The sequence below is a fragment of the Oncorhynchus mykiss genome, chromosome 7, assembly GCF_013265735.2.
Source record: "Oncorhynchus mykiss isolate Arlee chromosome 7, USDA_OmykA_1.1, whole genome shotgun sequence".
NCBI classification, from domain to species: Eukaryota; Metazoa; Chordata; class Actinopteri; order Salmoniformes; family Salmonidae; genus Oncorhynchus; species Oncorhynchus mykiss.
The window spans coordinates 45,377,289-45,391,440 of NC_048571.1; the positions used below are offsets into that span (position 1 = coordinate 45,377,289).

At 43.9% G+C, this 14,152-nt stretch overlaps 1 long non-coding RNA gene across 2 annotated transcripts in view; it reads left to right on the forward strand.

Moving 5' to 3' along the window:
- The window catches only part of LOC118965290, a 31,933-nt gene extending 21,748 nt beyond the window's left edge, over positions 1-10,185 (forward strand). For both annotated transcript variants that reach the window (XR_005052588.1, XR_005052589.1), the window contains exon 2: positions 9,699-10,185. This is a non-coding gene — a long non-coding RNA (uncharacterized LOC118965290). The remainder of the gene's footprint in view (positions 1-9,698) is intronic.
- Positions 10,186-14,152: the final 3,967 nt, after the last annotated feature.

Here is a 14,152-nt window from a genome sequence, read left to right on the forward strand (position 1 = left end):
TATCTAAAATTCTACTGCCTCAAATCTCTGAAACAGCCTATCTTAGTGCAGCTAATTGCAGGGGAAGTCTGTGGAAGGTCAGGGTTGTGTTGGGAGGCTCTCTTAATTAATACCAGGGGGCCAAAGGCCTCTGAGTGAGATGTCATGAAAGACGAATGCTCAGTCAACTATTTTTTTCCGACAGGGAGGAATCCACAAGCATCAGCCAAATATTTGTGTTTATCTTTTTGTGCAACGCCCATACACAATATATTATTGCAACTCATTGGGCAGTTTATATTGAGATTGTCAGGAATGCGTCAGCAGTTGTGTAAACATTTATGATGTGTTGAAAGGTGCTCAAAAGTAACTCTGCTTTGGAACTTTAGTTCTTTAGTATTGATCAGTCAAAACAGTTACCCACACATGTACAGTGCATTCGGAAGGTATTCAGATCCCTGGACTTTTTCCACATTGTTAGGTTACAGCCTTATTCTAAAATGGATTCAATTGTATCCAGACCCTTTACTCAGTACTTTGTTGAACACCTTTGGCAGCGTTTACAGCCTCGAATCTGACGGAGTATAACGCTACAAGCTTGGCACACCTGTATTTGGGGAGAATCTCCCATTTTAATCTGCAGATCCACTCAAGTTCTGTCAGGTTGGATGGGGAGTGTCGCTGAACAGCTATTTTCAAGTCTCTCCAGAGATGTTCGATCAGGTTCATGTCCGGGCTCTGGCTGGGCCACTCAAGAACATTCAGAGACTTGTCCCGAAGCCACTCCTGCGTTGTCATAGCTGTGTGCTTAGGGTCATTGTCCTGTTGGAAGGTGAACCTTCACCCCAGTCTGAGTTCCTGAGCGCTCTGGAGCAGGTTTTCATCAAGGATAACTGTATGTTACTCTGTTCATCTTTCCCTCGATCCTGACTAGTCTCCCAGTCCTTGCCTCTGAAAAACATCCCCACAGCATGATGCTGCCACCACCATGCATCACCGTAGGGATGGTAGCAGGCTTCCTCCAGACTTAACACTTGGCATTCAGGCCAAAGAATTCAATCTTGTTTTCATTAGACCAACAAATCTTGTATCTCTTGGTCTGAGAGTCTTTAGGTGGCTTTTGGCAAACTCCAAGTGGGCTGTCATGTGCATTTTACTGAGGAGTGGCTTCTGTCTGGCCACTCTACCATAAAGGCCCGATTAGTGGAGCGCTGCAGAGATGGGAGAACCTTCCAGAAGGACAACCATCTCCACAAAGGTGTCACGTCCTGATCTGTTTCACCTGTCCTTGTGATTGTCTCCACCCCCTCCAGGTGTTGCTTATATTCCCTGGTGTATTTATCCCTGTGTTTCCTGTCTCTGTGCCAGTTCGTCTTGTGTGTTTCAAGTCAACCAGCGTGTTTTCAAAGTGCTCCTGCTTTTCTGTTCTCTTTTACTTGTCCTCCCGGTTTTGACCTTCCCACCTCCATTCCCACCTACCTGACCATTCTGCCTGCCCTGACCACGAGCCTGCCTGCCATTCTATACCTCTGGAACTCTGAACTGGTTTTGACTTTTTGCCTGTCCACGACCATTCTCTTGCCTACCCCTTTTGGATTGTTAATAAACATATTGGACTCTAACCATCTGCCTCCTGTGTCTGCATCTGGGTCTCGCCTTGCGCCCTTATAAGAGGAACTCTGGAGCTTGGTCAGGGCGGTCACCACCCTGACCAAGGCCCTTCTCCCCCGATTGCTCAGTTTGGCCAGGCGGACAGCTCTAGGAACAGTCTTGGTGATTCCAAATTTCTTCCATTTAAGAATGATGGCCACTGTGTTCTTGGACTGTCAATGCTGCAGAAATGTTTTGGTACACTTCCCCAGATCTGTGACTCGACACAATCCTGTCTCGGAGCTCTACAGACAATTCCTTCAACCTCATGGCTTCATTTTTGCTCTGACATGAACTGGCAAGTGTGGGACCTTATATAGACAGGTGTGTGCCTTTCCAAATCATGTCCAATCAATTGAATTTACCACAGGTGGACTCCAATCAAGTTGTAAAAACATCTCAAGGATGATCAATGGAAACAGAATGCACATGAGCTCAATTTCGAGTCTCATAGCAAAGGGTCTGAATACTTATGTAAATAAGGTGTTAATTATTTTTAATACACTTGCAATTCTAAAAAACATTTTGGGGTATTATGCGTAGATTACAGATTTGTTATTTATTTTTAATCCATTTTAGAATAAGGCGAACATAACATGGAAAAAGTCAAGGGGGCTGAATACTTCCTGAAGGCATTGTATATTTACAAAAATAATACATATGGGAGGAGTCAGCCTAATACATCAGGATGCACAACTGCAACGCATTAAGACTTGTATTCTCTTGGGTATATTATGTTAATGGTGGTCCAACTCAAGGTGTTTATAAACATGGATATCTACTTCCCTTTTATGGCACAGTCAATGCCAAACAAGCAACTAGCCAGAAGCTTGAGGGTTCTGACGACCAGAGGAGGAGCTAATTCTCCATGCCTGTTTCATGATCAGAGCCGGTTGCTGCCAATGATCAACAAGGGGGAAATCTGATTTTCATTTGTCGTGATTTGACTTTTAACATGAATCTCTCTAGGGTAGGGGTCAGCATTCGGAATTTTGGATGAAAAGCATGCCCAAATTACACGGCCTGCTATTTGGGCCGAGAAGATATGATATGCATATAACTAGATATAACTAGATATAACTAGGTAGATTTGGATAGAAAACACTCTAAAGTTTCCAAAACTGTTAAAATAGTGTCTGTGCGTATAATAGAACTGATTTAGCAGGCGAAAACCTGAGAAAAATCCATTCAGGAAGTTGTTTTTTTTATTGGTTTTTTATTTTTCATTTTCAATGCCATTACGGTATCCATTGACTTAGGACTCCATTTGCAATTTCTATGCCTCCCACTAGATGCCAACAGTCTTTAGAAATCATTGCTTGTATTCTTATAAATGATGGAGTAAGACCAGTCTGAACGACTGGACCCTAACGTGACACAGAGTTTTTTTCAGGTGCAAGTGCATTTCTTGTTTACCTTTTATATTGACAACGTTAATGTCCGGTTGAAATATTATAGATCATTTAGGCTAAAAAACAGCCTGTGGATTGAATATAAACATTGTTTGACATGTTTCTATGAACTTTACGGTTACAATTTTGATTTTTTTGTCTGATTTGAGCCTGTGGATTACTGAAGAAAACGCGCTAACAAAACTGAGTGTTTTGGATATAAAGAGACTTCATCAAACAAAAGGAACATTTATTGAGTAAATGAATGCCTTCTGATTGCCACCATATGAAGATCATCAAAGGTAAGAGATTAATTTTAAGTTTTGTAACGCCTCTGCTTGGCTTGTTACTGTTTGTAATAATTTGTCGACTGGGCTATGTTCTGGGCTAGGTATGTTTTGGGCTAGGTATGCTTTCGCCGAAAAGCATTTTATAAATATGATACTGTGGTTGGTTTAACAAGAAGTTAGGTTTAAAGACTATGTAAAATATGTTTTGTTTTCTGAATTTTTATAATGAGCATTTCTGTAATTGAATTTGGAGCTCTGCAACCTCATTGGATGTTGGCCAGATGGGACGCTAGCGTCCCACATACCCTAGAGGGGTTAATCTGAACACTGTTATTTATCTAAACAACTAACTATGTTTAATTGTTACCCAATTAAATTAATAATGCAACAATTAACTTTGAGAGCAGTTCTTTAAACCTCTTGCGGATCAGTGGGAAGCTAGCGTCCCATTTTGACAACTTCCGGTGAAATTGAAAGTGCCAAATTCAAATTACTATAAATGTTAAACTTTCATGAAATCACAAGTGCAATATATCAAAATAATGCTTAACTTGTTAATCCAGCCGCCATGTCAGATTTCAAAAAGGCTTTACGGTGAAAGCAAATCATGCCATTAATTGAGGATAGCGCCCAGGACACAAATGTATAACAAATCATTTTCAACCAGGGAGTTGTGACACGAAAGTCAGAAATAGTGATATAATATATGCCTTACCTTTGAAGATCTTCTTCTGTTGGCACTCCAAAAGGTCCCAGTTACATTACAAATGGTCCTTTTGTTCGATAAACTCCTTCTTTACATCCATAAGAACTCAGTTTAGCTGGCGCACTTCAGTCAACAATCCACAATAATCCATAATCAATAATCCCTCCTTCAAAATGCATACATATTGAATCCCAAATGTTACCAATCAAGTCAATCAACGTTTATAATCAAACCTTAGGTACCCTAATACACAAATAAATGATACAATTTAAGACGGAGAATCATTATTGTCTTTACTAGAGAAAAATACCAAAGAACGCGCTCTCATTCACGTGCTTGGAAACACTACAGCCAAAATGGAAGCCACCTAGAAAAACTACAATTTCTGGCTCAATTTTCCAAAAACCAGCCTGAAACTCTTTCTAAAGACTTGACATCTAGTGGAAGCCCTAGGAACTGCAATCGGGCACGATTTCACCCTATTATAAAAGTGGCAGTCATTGAAATCAGTGGTAGGATGAAATTTTTTGTGGGGGATGGTTTGTCCTCGAGGTTTCGCCTGCCATTTCAGTTCTGTTATACTCACAGACATTATTTGAACAGTTTTAGAGTTTTCTATCAAAATCTACCAATTATATGCATATCTTAGCTTCTGGCCTGAGTAGCAGGCAATTTACTTTGGGCACGCTTTTCATCCGGATGTCAGAATACCGCCCAATATTCCAAAGAAGTTAAAGAGGTACCATCTCCCGAATTAAACTCTAAAGGTCTTTACCTATTACATCCAAAACAGTCAACTTATTAATCATAACCTTATACCATATCATCCTTCTGAACAGTCATAACCTCCTTGCATCTGCAAAAACCTGAGCCTTACTTATGATTCAGTACTACACAAATTGGTAAAATTATTTATTTACTAGCTAACTAGTAACACAGGATAAACATACACACGTAATACATTAAAAACAGGTCCCTAGCGGACTGACAACATATATGTGTTACAAAATACATGGAGAGAGGGAGAGAGAGAGGGACAGACATATTTAACATTGATATATTAACATTGATATATTTAGAAACTACTCACTTATACTTTGCACACAAACCGCCGCTTGCTTGGAGTAAGAATGTATTATTATATATATTATTATATATCAATGTATTTACGTGAAAGGTTGTATCTCTCGGAACCGGGCCACCTTGGAAAGTTGTTTGGGCATTTCTTGCGGCACACTTGTAAGGCTCTGATTGTCCAAGAGCGACATAATTTACATATACAGAGAAAAGAGTCGGCCTGAGAATTTAACCCAGTGGCATTCCCATAGACTGCCAGAGGTCCGGACAACAGGCCCTCTGATTTGACACACAGAACTCTATCTGAGAAGTAGTTAGTGAACCAGGCGAGGCAGTCATTAGAGAAACCAAGGCTGTTGAGTCTGCTGATAAAAATACGGTGATTGACAGTCGAAAGCCTTGGCCAGGTCGATGAAGACGGCTGCCCAGTACTGTCTTTTATCGATGGCGGATATGATGTCGCTTAGGACCTTGAGCGTGGCTGAGGTGCACCCGTGACCAGCTCGGAAACCGGATTGCCTATCGGAGAAGGTACGGTGGGATTTACATTTTGGAATTAGTGCTACAGGATGCAAATTTCTGTTTGAAAAAGCGGGTGACTTAAAAGCTTTCCTAACTGAATGTGTGTTTTGGTTCCTGACTTCCCTGAACAGTTGCATATCGCGGGGACTATTCGATGCTAGTGCAGTACGCCACAGGATGTTTTTGTGCTGGTCAAGGGCAGTCAAGTCTAGAGTGAACCAAGAGCTATATCTGTTCTTAGTTCAATTTTTTTTTAAAGGGGCATGCTTATTTAAGATGGTGAGGAAATCCCTTTTAAAGAACAACCAGACATCCTCGACTGATGGGATAATGTTAATATCCTTCCTGGATACCCGGGCCAGGTCGATTAGAAAGTGATGAGGGGTGGTAATTTAACCGCGGACCCCTAATGGATGCAGGCAATGAGGCAATGATCACTGAGATCCTGGTTGAAAACAGCGCAGGTGTATTTAGATGGCAAGATGGTCAGGATGATATCTATGAGGGTGCCTATGTTTTATGGATTTGGGGTTGTACCTGGTAGGTTTCTTGATAATATGTGTGAGATTGAAGTCATCTAGCTTAGATTGTAGGACTGCCGGGGTGTTAAGAATATCCTAGTTTAGGTCACCTAACAGTACAAACTCTGAAGATAGATGGGGGGCAATCAATTCACATATGGTGTCCAGGGTATGTGAATTGTAGCTTCTTGTGTTTCTTGTTTTAGTCCATGTGCCGTTTATGATTCCACTCACCACCTGCACTTGCTTCCCAACTCCCAGCGTCCACATTACAGAATACTGCCTCACAAAATGGAAGCAGCAGGAAATCAGAAAATCTCCCAGACGGTCGACGAACAAAGATTACTACTTCATAAGCACCACGACCAGCTGGCGCAACTGGGGATGGCTATGAAAGAGGTTCTTCGCAGACTTCAATGTCTCGAACATGCCCGAGAGGCGTTGTCTTTCACTAGCAAAGGATACTCTGCCACCAGCCGAGCCAGCACATCAGTCCATTCAGCAGTCCGCCCAGGTCAGCGATGCTCGTTTGTCCCTCCCGGATAAATATGATGGAACCCCATCTAAATACCATGGCTTCCTACTCCAGTGCTCCCTCTATTTTGTGCAACAAATAGGAGCCATAACCACCGAGAGGTCCAAGTTTGCCACGGTTATTTCTCTGCTGATTGGGCAGGCGTTGTAGTGGGCTACTGCCGTCTGGGAGAGAGGAGAGGAGGAGCTGGCTTCGTATGAGGGGTTCATGGCTCTATTTTTGATCATCCACCAAAGGGCAGAGAGGGGGGGTGAGTGCCTATTACAACTACGACAGGATGACCAGACCACTGCAGAGTACGCTTCACCTTCCGGACAGTAGCAGCATCCAGCAGATGGAATGAGCCAGTGCTCCGTACGTTATTCCGAAGAGGACTGCGCAAGGAGGTCCAAACGGAACTGGCAAGTCATGACATCAACCTCTTCTTGAAAGCACACATCGCGATGGCCAAACCCTTTTTAGTGTCGATCACATTAGCTGGCTGTCCCTTATGTACTGTTTCTAAAGCGCTAGTGTATTCCGGTGCTTTATTACCCTTGCCTTCTCTCAGAACATCCCCCTCATACCCGTTCTCCTTTCTGGTTCAAGCCATTGATAATCGGCCACTAGGATCCAGAACCATCACACACATCACCACACCACTCACCCTCACCATGGAGTCCATTCACCAGGAAAACATCCCCTACATCACTAGTGCACCAGCTCACAAGATCATCCTGGGGCTCCCATGGTTCCAACGCCATAACCTTACCATCTCATGGAGGATGAGAATCACAGACTGGTCACCCAAATGCCGGAGGACCTGTTTTCCTGCTCCCTCTTGTGTCGTAGCCCCTGTGTTCTGGGATGTGGATTTGGACATTCGTAAAGGTCTGGAGCGGTAACCCGCTCCCACTACCTGTCCCCCTGAGCGCATCTACATTCCCACAGGAATAAGGGCGCAACTGTTGACCTGGGCACGCACAGCTGTCATCGCTGGAAATCCTTGGATCATCCGTACTATACAATCACTCTCCGAAAGGTATTGGTGGCCCATCTTGGTGCAGGATGTAAGTCGCTACTTCAAATCCTGTTATGTGTGTGCCCAAACTAAGTCTAAGTCTCCCCTGCATGCTCCGGCAGGGAAACTCCTTCCCGTGCATCAGCGTCCCTGGTCTCATCTGTCCATTGTGGACAGATTTTCAAAATCATGTCGGTTTATTCTTCTCTGGTCTCCCTACCTCTCTCCAGGTCGCTGAGGCACTGTTCCAGCAGGTCTTCCGGCACTATGGCCTTCCAGAGGACATCGTCTATGACCGTGGCCCTCAATTCATGTCACGGTATGGAGGGCTTTCATGGAGAAACCAGGCATCACGGTCAGCATCACTTCCGGGTACCGGCCTCAGTCCAACATGCAGGTGGAGAGGATGAACCTGGGGCTGGGGAGGTGCCTGAGTCACTGGCAGGACCAACAGGGGGAGCGGGCCCAATTCCTTCGCTGGGTGGAATACGCCCAGAATTCATTATGTCACTCCTCCACTGGGCTTACTCCCTTCCAGTGTGTCCTGGGTTATCAACCGGCCTTGGCTCCATGGACTCCAAGCCAGACAGAGGCCCCTGCAGTGGACGAATAGTTCTGGCACACAGAGGAGGTTTGGTGTAATGCTCATGTGAGGCTCTAGCGTGCCGTCCGTCACCATCCTGGTGATCGCATCTGGATCCCCACCAGGAACCTCCCACTCTGCCTGCCCTGCAAGAAACTGAGCCCCCGGTTTGCGGGGCCATTCAAGGTCCTCCAGAGGGTCAACGAGGTGACATATAGGTTACAGCTTCCCAGTGACTACCGTATCTCACCTAATTTATATGTACATATTCTTATTCCATCCCTTTAGATTTGAGTGTAATAGGTAGTCGTTGGGGAATTGTTAGATATTACTGCACTGTTGGAACTAGAAGCACAAGCATTTCGCTACAATTGCATTAACTTCTTATGGAGGAGTGTTCCTGTGGCGGGATTTGAGCAGCGGAAATTTAGAGCGCCACCTATAGTTTTTGCTAAAACTCAAACTTTAATTAAAACACACATGCAAGGTACTGAATTAAAGCTACACTCATTGTGAATCTAGCCACCCAGTCAGATTTGTAAAATGCTTTTCGGCGAAAGCATGAGAAGCTATTATCTGATAGCATGCACCCCCAGAATAGCAGACCGTCACCTAAACAACAGATTTTGCGGTAGCCGGCGCTACCCAAAACGCAGAAATAAAATATAAAACATTCATTACCTTTGACGAGCTTCTTTGTTGGCACTCCTATATGTCCCATAAACATCACAATTGGGTCTTTTTCCAGATTAAATCCGTCATTGTATACCCAAAATGTCATTTGCTGAAGGCCAGTCTGATCCTGGAAAATGCCCCTTTACAAGACGCAACGTCACTTTTTAAAATTACAAAAGTTGCCTATAAACTTTTACAAATCACTTCAAACTACTTTTCTAAACCAACTTTAGGTATTAATAAACGTTAATAATCTATAAAATTGATCACGGGGCGATCTGTATTCAATAGCAGCAAGTCTGGAAATCATCGTCCATGTTTTCAATTTCACAACATCCTGTGGTGCGCCTCAAGACAGGAAGGGCCTATTCGTGATCTAACCAAGGATAAATCAGACATGAATTGACAGTGCTGTAGACGTTTACAGGGGATTCTCATTTATTTACTGTCTCCTTAGACAATTCATTGAATAGCGGATTAATATTTTTGGTAAACAGTTTTACCAGGGATTTTTACTCCTAAACACGTTCTGTTATAGCCACAGACCCAATTTAACCAGTTTTAGAGACTTCAGAGTGTTTTCTATACACACATACTTATCATATGCATATACTATATTCCTGGCATGAGTAGCAGGACTTTGAAATGTTGCGCGATTTTTAACAAAAAGCTGCGAAAATTCGCATCATCCCTAACAGTTAACATCTGCTAACCATGTATGTGACCAATATAATTTGATTAGATTTTCTTTTCATGTCTCGATTCTCAGGCCGGTGGTTCCTGGTCCCCTAGCTGATGTTGCCCCCCCACCCCCCGGATATTGAGGGGAGTCTGGCATATGCCATCAGATCCCTACTGGACTCCTGATGTCATGGGGGTCGTCTCCAGTACCTGGTGGACAACCCCTCATCCTCGGGGTTGTCCATCTGGTTGGAGTTATCCTGCGGCGGGAGCCATGCATCAGGGGGGGTACTGTCATGTCTACTCCCGCTCCTCCCATCCGGCTTTTTGATGTTGCCGGTATATTAAACACTGGTCCTGGGATCCATCATTACGCACACCTGGCATCCATCATTACCCGCACCTGCAGATCATTATGATACCCACCTGGACTCCATTACCTTCCTGATTATCTCCCCTATATCTGTTACTCCCTTGGGTTCCTTCCTCAATATTGTTCTTGTGTTCATGCGTAAACGCCACTGTGATGTTGTCTTGTTTCATGTTGTTTTATTAAACGTTTCACCTGCACTTGCTTCACGACTCACAGCGTGTCCGTTACACTTAAATTCCCATGTACCGAATATAAATACAAGTTAAATGAGTTTCCATCACATTTTCAACTCCAGGCCTACTGACAATTTTGTTACAAAAAAATAGAAAAATAGAAAAAGGTATAGAAAATGTTCCCACTCTGGTATTGGCATGTACACTCTAGCCAACAGCTTGCAGATACAGTGCTACTACCAGGTTAGGTTATCATTTTACATCTAAGTCATTTAGCAGAGCGACTTAGTTAGTGCATTCATTTTAAGATAGCAAGGTGGGACAACCACATATCACAGGCATAGTAAGCATGCTTTCCCTCAATGTGGCTATCAGAAAAGTCAGAGCTAGGAAGGGGGGTGACAGGGGTCAAGAGCAAGTGTTGGTTTTGTGGAGGAGGGGGCTCAAGGTGAGGTGGGGGATTATTTAAGATACTCTTTGAAGTAGGGTTTCAGATGCTGTCGTAAGATAGGCAGGGACTTCGCTGTCCTAGCTTCAGGGGGAATCTGGTTCTACCACTGGGGGACCAGGACATAGAAGCGCTTGGACTGGGCTGAGCAGGAGCTGCCCTCCAGTAGTGGTATGAAGGCCGAGAGACCAGAGGTGGCAGAATGGGGTGTAAGGTTTGACCATAGCCTGAAGGTAGGGAGTGGCAATTACTCTTGCTGCTCCGTAGGTAAATACCATGGTCTTGTAGTGGATGCGAGCTTCGACTGGAAACCAGCTGAGTGTGCAGAGGAGCCCCAGTCTTGACGGGGTAGAGAGGAGGATCTGCGCGTTCATAGTGTCGAAGGCAGCGAATAGATCTAGGAGGATAAGAACAGAGGAGAGAGTCAACTTTGGCAGTGCGGAGAGCCTCCATAGCACAGAGAAGAGCAGTCTCGGTTGAGTGACCCATCTTGAAGCCTGATTGGTTTTGGTCAAGAGGATCGTTCTGAGAGATATAACGAGAGTTGATCAGAGATAGCACATTGAAGTGTTTTGGAATGAAAAGAAAGAAGGGATACAGGTCTATAGTTTGACGTCAGATGAGTCAAGTGTTGGTTTCTTGAGGAGGGGGAGCAACTCGGGCCATTTTGAAGTCAGAGGGGACACAGCCAGTGGTCCGGATGAGGGAAGTGAGGAATGGGAGAAGGTCTCCAGAGATGGTCTGGAGAAGAGATGAGGGGATGGGCTGAGCAGGCAGGTTGTCGGGCGGCCAGACCTCACTAGTCGTAGGATTTCATCTGGAGAGAGGAAAGAAAGAGGTCAAGGTGTTGGGTAGTTCTGTCTGAGTGGGATGAGTGGACTCAATAGAATGAGTGAATGAGGAGCGGATGTCATCAACCTTCTTTTCAAAGTGGTTGACAAAGTCGTCCGCAGAAAGGTGGGAGGAAGGGGGGGTGGAGGATTAAGGAGGGAGGAGAAGGTGGATAAGAGTTTCTTATGGTTATAGGCAGAAGCTTGACATTTAGAATGATAGAAAGTGGCTTTAGCAGCAGATACAGAGGAGGAGAAGGTAGAGAGGAGGGAGTGAAAAGATGATAGGGCCTCTGGAAGTTTAGTTTTCCTCCATTTTGGCTCAGCTGCCTGCAGCCCTGTTCTGTAAGCTCACAATGAGTCACTCAGCCACGGAGCAGGAAGGGAGGGCCAAGGAAAGAGGACAACATGAGTCAAAGGATGCGGAAAGGGAGGAGAATAAGGTTGAAGAGGCAAAATCAGGCGACAAGAGGGAGAAGGATTTAGCAGAAGGGAGAGATGATAAGATACAATAGGAAAGAGTAGTAGGAGAGAGAAAGCGAAGATTGCGACATCGCATGACCATCTGGGCAGGGGCTGAGTGGCTAGGGTTGGAGGAAAGGGAGACAGAAAAGGAAACAAAGTAGTGATCAGAGACCTGGAGGGGATTTGCAGTGATATTAGTAGGCAAACAGCCTCTAGTAAAGACGTGGTCAAGTGTATAGCCTGTCTTGTGAGCTGGAGGGGATTGGGAAAGGGTGAGGTCAAAAGATGCAAGTAGGGGAAAAGGAGAGTTGGAAATAAATGAAATCGCCAAGTGCGAAGAGCGATGAGCCATCATCAGGAAATGAGCTTATCAAGGTGTCAAGCTCATTAAGGAACTCTCCATGGACACCTGGTGGGCGATAGATGACAACAATGTTAAACTTGAGTGGACAAGTGACAGGGACAACACGGAATTCAAATGAGGAGATGGACAGGTGAGTGAGGGAGAACTTCTCCAATTAGGAAAAATTAGTAGCCCTGTGCCACCACCGTGATAACCAGATGCTCTTGGACTACGAGAGAAAATGTAGTCAGATGAAGAGAGAGCAGCTGGAGTAGCAGTGTTCTCTGGGGTGATCCATGTCTCTGTCAGGGCAAAAAAAGTCAAGGGATAGTGAAGGGATGCATGGGTATAGCAAATGTGCCCACTTTGGTATTGGCACGTGCACTCTAGCCAACCATTTGCACATACAGTGCTACTACATGTTGAGATTATTATGGACAAAAGTGCCAGATTATTTATATTTGCCAAGCATTGATAATCATGTCATCAGAATAAGACCCTCAATATTTATTGAAAGGAGCATCAACCTCATCCCTGTACACTTTCACCACCCTGTGAAGTTCATCATAATTAATTTAATCTCTAGGCAGCCTAATGAACTGCATGCTCTTCCCATAATGCGGTGACATTTTATCAGACATGTAGACTACTTTACTCGCATTAAAAAGGTTGGATGGACCTAGTTCATGTCAAGCCTTTTTGAGGGTGCTGGAATTATATTTTGGATGAACGTGCACATGCTTAGAGGATATGTTTTAAGTAGCCTAATCAGATTAAAACATTGTGACTGGTTGTGTTTATGCCAAAAAAGTTCAATGTTAAATATTTTGGTTATATTGAAGCATTAGGTTCGAGGTGAGCGAGGAATAGTTGCTCAGATTGGAGAGGAGGCAGAGCGTGTGCTAAGCTTTCCTGAGTGACTGGGCCTGCTGGGAGCATGTGTCCGTGTTATCATAGCACGACTTGGGAGAATGATGATCTGCAACAGACAGCATTCAGCATCAGAAGTCAAAAACCGGCCTGCTACTGTAACTTTCTAGACCTTATAGACTGTCGAGAGTAGACCCACAACTGATCCAAATGAAATGAACCATTCAAATTAAAGGACATTTGCGCCATAATTCAAAATACATTTTCACTGCATCCTAGAGTGAAATGTTGTACTCACTTGAAAATAATAATACAATATTCATTGGATTGCAGCGTTGTAGGCTAGTCTAGGCAAGACAATTGTATTGTCCCTAAACAACATCAACATCATGCTCAGTGATGCACCTGGCCTCTCTGCTACCTATCAGCTATTCCTATTAATTCTTGTCGATTCATATAAAAAATGTATGAAGCTTTGAATGTTTTTATGTGTGGTATGATTGCTAGTTAGCTTATTGCAGATCTGGACAAACGATCCACCTACCACTATTGTCACTATGAATGGTGGATAGAGGGCAGGATAGACCAATATACTGGTAGACTGTACTGACCTGTGGTATAGTAAAAGTAAGCACATGGAAATGGTAAGTGCATAAGGGAAGTACCAGAACACCTTTATACAGGGGAGGTGCGCATGAAGCGCATGAAGAAATGTGGCTAGGATGCAAGAAATTACTGTGTGAGTGGGTGTATGTGTGGGTATGTGTCTGGGTATATGAATGGGAGAGTTAGGGAGGGTGCATGGGGATCTGTGTGCGAAGGAGGACGGGGGTTTATGTTGTGTGTAAATGGATGAGTGGGTGGAGGTATAAAGGGATGTTTAATATATATATTTAACATTTATTTCACTAGGCATGTCAGTTAAGAACGCATTTTTATTTACAATGACGGCCTACCAAAAGGCAAAAGACCTCTTGCTTTTTTTAATTAAATAAAAATATAGGACAAAACACACATCACGATAAGAGAGACAACACTAC